The 11,152-nt window shown below is 40.8% G+C and overlaps 1 pseudogene; it reads left to right on the top strand.

Annotated features, from left to right (window-relative positions):
• Positions 1–275: 275 nt before the first annotated feature.
• The window catches only part of LOC140486111 (NACHT, LRR and PYD domains-containing protein 3-like), a 32,947-nt pseudogene continuing 22,070 nt past the window's right edge, over positions 276–11,152 (top strand).

Raw genomic sequence — 11,152 nt, 5'->3', positions numbered from 1 at the left:
TTCTTCAAAGTTGTCGTCAGTGATAACACAGTTTACAATGATCAACACATTTTCTGAAATGAACCTTACCTTTAACTTGATGGAAGAAGAATGACTTTAACTCTGCAAGACAGTGTAAAGGTGTCATACTCATTCGTGCCCATGAGACTACTTCAACATTTTTTGTTCCATGAAAACTAAGTGAATTTGATGGGTTGGTTAAATGAAAATTATACCAATAAATTAAAGACTGTAACTTGTAGGATACATTGAAAATATTTATACACTTTATACTCACAGATCCTGTCTCCCAGTGCCTTGAAAACTTCAACGATTGCGACCTTTATAAGGTGACGACATTCTACCGGGAGAGATTGGAACAGGCAATTGAAGAAGCGGTGATAGGTGTCAGCTTGGTGTTAACGTACGAGGGACATTTCAATGGCCAGGAACATCAGGCAAGTGAACAAAATCACTCTTAATCTGAATTGACTCAACATCAGAAAACTTTCAAGAGAACCTGTTATTTTGGCAACAGATCCAATCAATGTGAGAAATGTCTGTCAATGTTTTGGATTTGCAGATCATAAAAGATATCTCTGTTGGAATGATGAAAACATAGAAATAATTGGAAGACAAGATGTGGTAATTTGGACCATTGACTGCTCCCAGACATCATCATGCATTTCAGCTCTTGGTTCATAAACCTGAACATTATGATACCTCACAGATCTGTTTAAAACGATGCAGGTTTCTGCTTCTGCCAGTTTTTCAGGCACTATCCTCCATACATATCAACTCCTCAGTCCCTCTCTAATTCCATAAGCACTTGTTCACCACACTGCTAAACAAAATATATCTGCTATCTCTACTTGGTGCTCTCATCTTACATACACCTTATACATCTCTAATCACCCTCATCTGTACAACTGACATGATTCAAAAAACATCCAAGCCCAATTTATTGTCCAATCCTCAACAAATTGCTGAAAAATATTCTCATGAATTCCATGGATTTCTTCCTATAGTGCAATCAATGAAATCATCTACAGAGGCTCCAACCTCAGTCTAACTGGTGTACATATGGTTCAAATATAAACTCTCATCTTCTGATCCTCTGTGTCTCAGCTCCCGAAGAAATTATTCATTTTCTTCCTGTCCACTTACCTGCCCAATTCCCTTCACCAATCTGTGCACTAATATTTCTTTGTCCTGTGCCCCTCATGCCATTTCTATGTTTTTTTTCTAGATTTAATCGTCATTCCGAGATACATTTGATCATTCATCTCAAGCTTAAATTTTGTCTGCTACATTGCAGAGCATATGTAAATTCCATTGATATAGAATAGGATTGACAACTAGTAAACACCTGGATATTTTCCATGTCAAGGTGAAGGCTTCTTAATCATGCCCCCTGAATGAAAGTCATGCATATAAGTTCAGGAACTGCATGGTACGCTCACCTCAATGCTGCATGACCCCAATAAAAATTGCCTTCCTCTTGCAAAACATTCATGAACTGTGTGAACCATTTGTCTTGCCATTGAGGCAATTTTGCATCCAACTTACGTAAATGAGGAAAGTAGAAAAGTCAGAAATTGTTTGTGAAAGATTCTCTGGCGCTGTTTGATGATGTCATTGCAGAAAGATGATAATTCTGCAGGTTCGTGGCTTTCAGGAGCAATGGGTAAACTTGGCAATGGAAAAAAAAATTAAGTCAATACAAAAAGGGAGAACAGCAAATAAAAACAGCCAAATTAGATGTTAGTGATAGATTGGATGCACCAAAAGGAAATAACAGAGAAATTAAGAGGGCGTTTTGCAAACTTCCTTTTTTTAAATTCAATAATTTCAGATCACATACTCGAATACACTTTTTTAATTGGTTGTATAATACATCTTTCATATCTTTTTTAAATTTAGCTTTTGAGTTTATGCATTGCTCAAGTTGGCTTCAAGAAGGGCTTATGCCCGAAACGTCGATTCTCCTGTTCCTTGGATGCTGCCTGACCTGCTGCACTTTTCCAACCACACATTTTCAGTTCTGCCATCATATCACCTCCAGACTCATAGTTTCACTGTCTCTTATCTAATCCTTTGATATGGCCCCATTGAACAATATGTCATTTGATCTTCCCTACCCTCTGAACAGACCTTCTGTTTTGTTAATTATTCTTATCTCAGCTACCGCTTTCATTTGATCAAAATCTATTATGTTTCCCAACTATTCTCACTTCTTACAAAACATTACAGACCTGAAATGTTAACAGATTTTTGTTTTCTCCACATAACACATAGATTTGGCCAATCTTGATTGGCATATTTAACATTATATTTTTGTTTTTGGCTTTATGCCATTGATAGCATTAAATAGTTTCGGTTGCACCAGCCCAGACACCCTCATTTGGATCCTGGGATATTTTAGTATTCTAAGCAGTCTGCATGTGATGTCTCGCAGTGGAGGCCGGGATGTTAAATGTCTTCAAGGCAGAGATTGATAAATTCTTAATCTCGCAAGGAATTAAGGGATACGGGGAGAGTGCAGGTAAGTGGCGCTAAGATGCCCATCAGCCATGATTGAATGGCAGAGTGGACTTGATGGGCTGAATGGCCTTACTTCCACTCCTATGTCTTATGGTCTTGTAAATGAATTTGCCAATATCCATTTAGATTCTTGTTACCCTCATCAGCCACCATGGATACCTTCTGAAGAAAATTACAAAAGGTAGCCACACACAGTGAGGAACCACATAGTCATTTGACTTGATCAATAATACACATTTTAAACTGTTAGATGCCAGTTTCTGACCAAAAATAACAGCATGTGTTTACTTTTTGGTTTGTGTTTACTCTGGTTTCTGGCTCTGCCTTCATTGCAATAATAGGACGAGATCCAAGATGGCGGCGACCCAGCAAGTCTGAGTCTGTAGTGCTCTGCCCAAGACTCAGACAAAGTGGGCTGCCCGCCACCACCACACCTGCCAAATAATTTAAAATAACTTTTATTCAATACAGTTAGTCATTTTGAACTGAACTTGAGTAGTTTGATGCTCTGTTAAAATGACTAAGGGAAAGAATGCCCGCAGCTCGCAACACACAGGAACCCCTCCCCCACCCTCCCTAGCTGCAGCAGAGGTGTCTGCAGCTACCCCGGGAGACTTACCGACGGTGGCGAGCCTTGCTGCAGTGATTGCCAAACTTGAAGAGAAGATCAATTCCTTTATAGAAGAGTCCAGGAGCAGGTGGGAATTGTTGTCTGTCGCGCTGCAAAAGCACGACCGAGACATAGAAAAAATCGAACATCGAGTCGGAGGGGCAGAGCTAAAGGCCACGACCTGCAAGTCTACTGCAGAATTGGCCGTGGGTCGAACAGCGAGTCCGGGCCTTAGAAGATCACATCATCAACCTCGAGAATCGAGGTCGTCGAAAAATATTCGTTTGCTGGGCCTTGCCAAACGGGAAGAGGAAGGCCAGCTTGCAGTGTTTCTGGAGCAGTGGCTTCCTCGGATGTTGAAGTTGGAGGCTGGATCAGGCCAGGTAAGGGTAGAATGGGCCCACCGGGTTGCAATATGCAGGCCCGGGTCGGACCAGCGCCCCTGCCCGGTCCTATTCCGGCTGCAGTGCTATAGAGAGAAGCAAACACTCCTGGAAGCCTCCAGAAATCTCGGGAAAGATCCCCAAGCCATGACTTAAAAAGGATCCAAGATTATGCTGTTTCAGGATTTTCCCCCAGCTTTGGACCATAGAGGAGGGTGTTTGATGAAACGAAGAAGCATCTAAGGGATTTAAACATTCAATAATCCCTGCGCTACCCAGCAATGCCATGTTTAACCACGAAGGGTCCATCTATAACTTCGGATCGCCGGAGAAGGCCAAGGAATTTTTGGACTCTCTCAAATAAATTGTAAGAGTTAATTCATGTAGTGAATGAAGTTGTTCTGCTCACCAACACCCGCCCCTCCCCAAACCCCCTGTTCCCCGGTATACCCTTTTTTTTCTCTTATTACCTGTATTGCTTAATATTATCTCTGGGGGGTAGGGAGGGAGCTTATTTGTTTTCCACTTTGCAATTTTCCTTTTTGTTTTATATATATAGGCCGTGTGGTCTAGTTGACTCAGGTGAGGAGGGTGCCTGTCTTGTCTTACCTTATCTCTTTCTTTTAGAGCGGGTTTGTTTCCCGCTATTATTTTGTGTTACTATATTTAATTATTATCTGCTAAGACTGTAATTTTATAGTTTTATATGTTTATACGTGGTATTAACATTGCCAAATATATTGCTAGGTGTTGGTGTGGGTAGGAGTGGGTAGGGTACTCACTGTTAACTTTAGCTTTACAGCACACTTGAATTTTCTTTATTTTATTATGGGATGCCTGGGTCGAGGGTGGGGCACTGGTTGGGAGAGGATATGATGGGTTTTCGGAAAGGAAGTGATGCCCCCTGGAAACAAGGGGGCAAGTCTCCGTTTAAATATGTTTTATATTTTTTCTATTTAGAAATTGTGTTTTATTAAATTGGAGTGGATTAAAGAATCTCTATTTTTGTGAATTTTCTATGGTCTATGCTGGGAGTGTTTCAGATGGGGTTTCTCGTTCTGGGGGGGTCTCGGACTTGCCTGGACGATTATGGTTAGTCATTCGATTAAATGGTGCACCTCAAATGTCAAAGGGAGTAATTCACCAGTCAAAAGGAAGAAAATGCTATCTAATCTCAAAAACGAAAGGAGTGATATAGCTCTCCCACAGGAGACACATTTACTAGATAAAGAACATTTGAAATTAAAACAGGGTGGATTTGATCAGGCTTTCTTTTCTTCTTTCAGCTCAAAAAGTAGGGGAGTAATCATTCTTATTACGAAGAATCTCCCTTTCAAAATCCCAAGTCAGATAAAAGATGAATCTGGACGATATATATTGGTTGAAGCCCTTATAAATGGAGAGGAATATGGGATTTTAAATCTGTATTGTCCCCTGAACCGACGGCTCTCCGGGCTCGTCATACAATTATAGGGGAAGACTTTAATTGTATTATGGACCTGGAGATAGACAGGATACCCAAGAGGACTGCGGGTGTATCCCCCAGATCCAGACAATTGGTGGATTTGAATAAAGAATTAGGATTAGTAGATGTGTGGAGGTGGTTTCACCCACAAGGCAGAGATTTCTCTTTTTACTCTAATCCACATAAGTGTCAGACTAGAATTGATATGTTTTTTGCCCCCTTGACCTTTTTGAATTCCATATCATCCTGAAAAATAGGTGTTATGATAATTTCTGATCATGCTGCTGTGTATATGGAAATCAAGGCTAGGAACAATGAGGCATCCCCCTGACATTGGCTTATGGATTCCTTCTTAATGAAGGATAGTAAATTTGTAAAATACTTTTCTCAAGAATTTAAAACTTTTTTTGCAAATTAATTCAGGTACGGCTCGTAACCCATCAATGATGTGGGAGACCATTAAAGTTTATGTGCGAGGTCTGATCATTTCATACTTGGTGACCCAGAAAAATCTAAAGGGAGTACAACAGCGTCTACTTGAGGCTCGTTTAAAAGCAGCTGAAACAGCATACATTGACAGATTATTGCTAAATTACAAAGGATTACGGCCCTTAGGACAGCCCTGAATACCGCACTTACCCAAATGGCAAAGAGGGAAATATTATTTGCAAAGCAAAGATTATATGAATTTGGCGATGAACCTGGTAGATACTTAGCATTTCTCGCAAGGGAATAAAAAGGCCCCTCAAGCTATCACATCCGTTAGGGAAAGTACTGGTACTCTGACTCACGATCATAAAAGGATCAACACATTCTTCAGAAAGTTTTATTCTGATTTGTATAAATCACAGGATTGTGAAGATAGAGCCAGGAGGATGCAGTCCTTTTTCCGGACTTAACTCCAGAACAGGTGTCGATCCTGAATGCTCCCCTAACAACCCAGGAAATACTTGACGCAATCAGGCAACTTCAGAGCGGTAAGGCACCTGGCCCAGATGGACTTCAGGTTGAAGTTTGCAAAGAGTTTCCAGGAGTATTAGCTGGTTCACGCATGGACATGTACAACTACTCATACGGTCAGGGCTGCCCTCCCGCCTTCGCTGAAAGAGGCAAATATCTCTGTTATTCTCAAAAAAGGAAAGGACCCAGAAGATTGCACATCATATAGACTGACATCCTTGCTAAAAGTAGATTTTAAAATTCTTTCTAAAACATTAGCATTGAGGCTGGAGACGGTATTGCCACACATCATAAAGGAGGATCAGACGGGGTTTATCAAGGGCTGTATATCATCTAATAATATTAGAAGGGTTTTGAATGTGATTCAAGTCTGTCATCAGGAAAAGTACTGGGAATAGTAGTCTCGGATGTGGAGTAGGCATTCAACAGGGTAGAATGGTCATACCTGTTCTATACATTGGAAAGGTTTGGCGTTGGGAAGGTATTTGCTAAATGGGTCTCAACATTGTACAATGATCCCAAAGCAGTTGTGATCACTAATGGTTTAGACTCAGATAGCTTCAGTGTGGGTAGTGGCTGCTGTCAGGGATGTCCTCTCTCACTGTTGCTATTCACGCTAATAATTGAGCCACTAGCGGAAGCTATACGGGTTGACTCTAATATAACGGCCCCGAGGATTGGTACAAGTAAACATAAAATTATCCTTTATGCAGATGATGTTCTCTTTTTCTTAGTAATCCTCTGATATCGTTGCCCCGCCTGATCCAAAATATTAATATATTTAGTGCATTCTCAGGTTACAAAATTAATTTCTCAAAATCAGAGGCCATGCCATAGGGCAGCCTCGCTAGTATGTCCCACTTATTGGACGGATCTCACTTTCCCTTTCTGTGGTCTCTGGAGGGTTTTTTATATTTAGGTATTTTTATCACCCCAGTATTTGGTCAGCTGTACAAGTCAATTTTGGGCATCTACTGGAAGGGATAAGGCAGGACCTTCAACGCTGCGGGGAATCTTCCAATTTCCTGGCTAGGAAGAATAGCTCTAATTAAAATGAATGTCTTGCCCCGTCTCTTATACCATATGAGAATGCTCCCAGTGATGCTGCCGAGGCCAGCACTGTGCAAATTATATGGTTGGCTTGGTTCTTTCATCTGGAATCATAGATTTTCCCTCATTAAGTTAAGGAAGCTACAGCTTCCACAGGCAAGGGGAGGGCTGGATTTTCCATACTTTAGGAAGTGTCAGCTGAGTTCCCTATTAAGCTACATAGCAATTGGTTCTCGCCTGACCCGCAATCAATCTGGCTGGACATCTGGGCTTCTCAAGTAAAGTGTCCTCTTATTAACATCTTATTTTTAGATAAGATGAAAATCATTATGGACCACTGTAAAAACCCCATAGTATTAAACACAATTAAAGCCTGGAATATAATGCGGCAAAACGAGGGTAATTCACATAAAACATCCCCCTGTACTCCCATTGTAGGGGTATGGTGTTTTCAACCAGGGCTCACAAATGCCACATTCAAATCCTGGAGGTCCAGGGATATTTCCTATTTAGGGGATCTGTTTGAGAAGGGGGCCCTGATGTCTTTTGAGCAGCTGCATCAGAAATTTGGATTACCTAATGGAGACCTCTTTCAATACTTCCAAATTTGAGATTACATACAGAAGAAGACTACGCTATTAGATAGCCTTTATAAATCAGATAGAGAACGTAGAGTGTTGTGGCCAATGGGTGTATCCTTGGTCAGCACTCTTTATCACTTATTACATAATGAAGTGTCGGAAGACATGGACCATCTGCTTAGAACATGGGATCAGGAGTTGGGGCTGGAAATTTCTACAGGAATGTGGGATGACATCTGGGAAAATGCCAGAAGAATCTCCATTTGTAACAGAACCCAGGCCATTCAGTTAAAGATACTCCATAGGACTCATATAGCACCGGAACAATTGGCAAAATTTAGGGCAGGAGCAACTCCAATGTGTCCCAAATGCAAAACAGAGGTGGGCACTCTTACACACTGCTATGGACATGCCATAAGATCCACAAATACTGGACCAAAGTAGCAAATGCCTTGACAGAAATCTTGGGATAGGAAATTAGAGTAGATCCAATATCTCTTCTCCTGGGCTTCTCGAGTTTACCTTCTCTGGATGTGCATGGGAGGAAATTATTTTCCATTCTCTCCTTTTGTGCAAGGAAAAATATCTTAGTCAGCTGGGTGGCCGAGGGCCCTCCAGGACTTCCGAATTGGCACAGATTAACCATGCAATGTATTCCTCTTGACTTCCTTACAAATATGGTGCACCAAAAAACTGAATTATTCTATAAAATATGACAGCCCTTTTTGAATTACATAGATAAGATATTTCGGCCATATTGTCAAGGGCTTTCATCTCGTTGAGGTAGCGGTTTTGGCTGTTCCGGGGGCCCCTTGGGGGAGGAATCCCGCATGAATACGGGTTTTATTACGATTTGATGTTAACTCATTCCGAGCATGTACTTCACTACTTAATTACTATGTTATCCTTTCTTTTTCTCTTGAGTAATGTAAGATATTTGATCATACACTCTGGCTTGTTGTAGGTAAGATTAGTAGTTAGTTGAGTTTTGTCTTTCTCGTTTTTTTCTCTGTATCTCTTCTTTTTGGTTGACAGGCTTTGGCTATTATTTATTTAAGATTTAATTGTGTATTAGTGTTTGTACTTGTGTTTTTTTTATTTGTAAGTTTGTAAAAACATGTTAAATTTTCAATAAAAATGTCTATTTTTTAAAAAAGCAATAACAGGACTTTAGCAGTTCTCCAACCCTGCATCATCCAGACTGTTGGCACAGTGAAATGGAAAGTGAAAAACTGAATATAGAACCGAGCTGAATACAGCACAGTACAGGCCTTTCAGCCTTCAGTGTTGTGCCAATCTTTCATCCTCCCCTAAGATCAAATTAACTTACACATGCTACATTTTACTATCTTTGTGCCTATCCAAGAGATAAATGTCACTTAAATGTCCCTAATGTATAAGCCTGTCCTACCACTGCTGGCAGTGCATTCTGTGCACCCACCACTCTCTGTGTAAAGAACCTACCTCTGACATCTCCCCTAAACATCTCTCCTAAACCTTATAATTACACCCCCTCTTGATAACCATTTCTGCCCTGGGAAAAAGTCTCTGACTATCCACTCTATCTACGCCTCATCATCTTGTACATCGCTATCAAGTCACTTCTCATCCTTCTTCACTCCAATGAGAAAACCTTTGCTATTTCTTTCCCTGATTCTCTGAATCCTTTCTCAGTGATTTATTCATATTGGAATGTGCTATACATTTGGGCCACTATTGTGGAAACTGTTTATTTGTCTTATTCACCAGACATCCTGCACTGAATTCTTCAGTATAAATCATTGTACAACAAGCACGTTGTCTATTCCATAGCTTTGGTTTCTAAAACTTCTGTACTAAACTAAAATGTTAACCTCCTATTTCCAGCCGATTTCCTTTCCTTCTGAACTTATTGCTACAAACTCACGTACAAGCTAATTTAAACTCACTTTGAGAGTCAGAGAGTCATGGAGCCAAAGAGCATGAAGACAGACACGTCAGTTCAACCCGTCCATGCTGACCAGGTATCCTAAATTAATCAAGTCCCATTTGCCAGCATTTGGTCTATATCCCTCTAAACCGTTCTTATTCATATATCCTTCCAGATGCCTTTTAAATGTTGTAATTGTACCAGCCTCCACCACTTTCTCTGGCAGCTGGGAACAGGGAGATGTTCATGAAATTCTTAAACAATTTCCAAGTAGAATATTCATTGTGTTCAGTTGCTTTTCTACATTCTTCAAGAGGTATGATTATTTTACATGAAGACAATGTTAGTCCTTATTCCTAAAAGACATCAGTAATGAGGTACCGAGATTTTAGTGAACTGACTTTTATTAAAAATATAAAACATAGGCACTAAGTTATCCTAGAGAAATGTTTTTAGAGCTATTCGATTTTCTGGGTCTGTAGATTGTTAAGGTGCAGAGAGGGAGAACGCCAATGTTTCTGGTGATCATAATTGAGGAAGTATGTTTGGTTGCAAATCCTATTGGATGACACGGATCCTTTGCAGCAGCAGTGAGAAGTACTGAGGAAGTTACAGGAGTTGGACAGGGGGGGGTGATGGATGGCAGTTTCAGGAAGCTGGAGAAACTTCAGATACAGTCAGGTAGATAGTTGACCTCTGAGAAAGGTAGGAGAAAGTGAGGACTGCAGATGCTGGAGATCAGAGCTGAAAATTTGTTTTTGCTGCGCTTTTCCAGCAACACATTTTCAACTCTGAGAAAGGTAGTAGAGGTAGGCAGGTAGTGCAGGAGTCTCCTGTGGCTCTGCCCATCTCAAACAAGCATGTTTTTTTGGAAGATGTAGAGGGTGATGGATTCTCAGGGGAGTGTGCACTGACAGCTAAGTTTCTGGTACAAGGACAGGCTCTAATATAATGAGGGGTATGTCAGGTTCCAAGCAATCGATTGTTATAGGGCACTCTCTAGTCAGAGGCACAGACAGATGTTTCAATGGCTGGCAAAGGGTGTCTTTGAGAAGGTGCAGAATATTCTCAAAGTGGAGAATGACAAGCAGGCAGGTCTTGTACGCATTGGAGGCAACAACATAGGGTGAGAAAAGTACCAAATTCAGATGAGATAATACAGGAAATTAGGCAAGACATTAAAAAGGTAGGAATATCTGGTTTACTCCCAGTGCCATGTGCTAGTGAAGGTAGGAATATGAGGATAGAACAGATGAATGTGTGGCTGAGGAGCTATTGCAGGGGAGAAGGATTCACATTTTTGAATAATTGGAATCTCTTCTGGGGTGGAAGTGACCTATTTACAAAGACAGGTTGGAAGGGAATGAATAAACTGGTGGGGAGATTTGCCCGAGCTTCTTGGGAGGATTTAAACTAGTAAGGGGCCACACAGACCCAAAGAGATAGTAAGAAAAGAGATACGTCTGAGGCTGGTGCACTTGAGAAAAGGAGGAAGTCAAACAGTCAAGACAGGCAAGAGTAAGGCAGAGAACGAGGTAGGACTGGTAAATTAAATTGCATTTATTTCAATGCGAGAGGCCTAGGGGTAAGGCAGATAAACTCAGAGCATGATTGTGAATATGGAACTGGGATATCATAGCAATTAAAGAGATGTGGCTCAGGGATGGACAG

This window comes from Chiloscyllium punctatum, chromosome 15, assembly GCF_047496795.1.
Source record: "Chiloscyllium punctatum isolate Juve2018m chromosome 15, sChiPun1.3, whole genome shotgun sequence".
In the NCBI taxonomy this organism is placed as follows: domain Eukaryota; kingdom Metazoa; phylum Chordata; class Chondrichthyes; order Orectolobiformes; family Hemiscylliidae; genus Chiloscyllium; species Chiloscyllium punctatum.
This window is presented reverse-complemented; position numbering and strand designations above follow the sequence as displayed.